We start from the raw sequence: 1205 nt of genomic DNA, 5'->3' as shown, positions 1-1205 counted from the left end.
GAAGTACTATTCAGTATTAAGGGTGACAGAATAGGTTCCTAAATTAGCTGAGCATTCAAAATACTGATGCCACTAATAGTTTATTCAGTCAGGAAAATTTACTTATTTAGACTCTTTGTAGAACAAGTGATGCTTTACAGTGTATAACAGTGAGCAGGAGGCTAGAGAACTTTGAAGTCTTTGTCCCATCTCTGAGAAAATCAGAAATATCCCCAAGGTATACAAAGTATAATGGAGTTAATAGGGTAAATGTTGGATAAGAACTGGTGATGGAAACTAACTTCCAGCAGAGTCAATGTCCAAGGTACCTGTTCTGTAATCTATATGTTTTAGCTGAAAATACTAGGTTAACAAAGGGAATTAGTCTCACCAGTGGAAATATAGGAGAAAACTGATCGAATGAAGGAAAAAGAAAAAAGTGAACTGTTGCAAATGAAATATGCTACCTGCAAAGTCGGCACATATTGCAGGATCTGCTCCCAGTCCCACTTCATAGTGTCCTTGCATTGCTCCCTTTTCCTACTACGTGACCTCCTGTATCTCTCTGTTTTCCCTGTTGAAGTCCACCTTTCTGTCTCCCTGTTGCAAGTTCACAGGAATGTGAATGGAAGAGATGAGATCTTATTTCATGTGAGAGAGAACCTCATTTTAATGTGAATTGAAGTCCTAACTAAAGCAGTAATTGATATTGGAAAAGCTTTAAATATGTTTTGTTTCAACATTCTGCAATTTTACTTGTATTAATGGCTAGTCTCCCTTTTAATTTTTCAGAAGGACTACAGAAATGAATGCAAGATCATTTTAGTACAAGCTATATTTTTGTTCAGTTTTTGCAGTCCTCTCTCCCACCTTACTGCTGTTTGCTCAGGTTTAGGTTCCTCATTTAGTCAAGGGAACTACATTTCGCTTCTCCCTGTCTAATTTTAACTAGGTCATAGAATAGTAGTTTCCAGCTAGATGATCTGCCAGCGCTGTTTTGGCATGAGCTTTTAGGTCTTTGTATGAAACTAATGAGGGCTAGCAGAATCTCTAAGTACTGTTTGAGGGAATGTGCTTCCTAAAGTGCTGTGCAATTTAACACTGCTGCAGTTTGCTGAAATCCTACAAACAACGAGATAATTTCAAGAAAATAGGGCTATTTTACAGTATCCAGTAGGTTGGCAATGATTTATACTTTTTAATAATAAAATCCTGTAGACAGATTT

The sequence above is a fragment of the Caretta caretta genome, chromosome 13 (assembly GCF_965140235.1).
Source record: "Caretta caretta isolate rCarCar2 chromosome 13, rCarCar1.hap1, whole genome shotgun sequence".
Lineage (NCBI taxonomy): Eukaryota > Metazoa > Chordata > Testudines > Cheloniidae > Caretta > Caretta caretta.
This window is presented reverse-complemented; position numbering follows the sequence as displayed.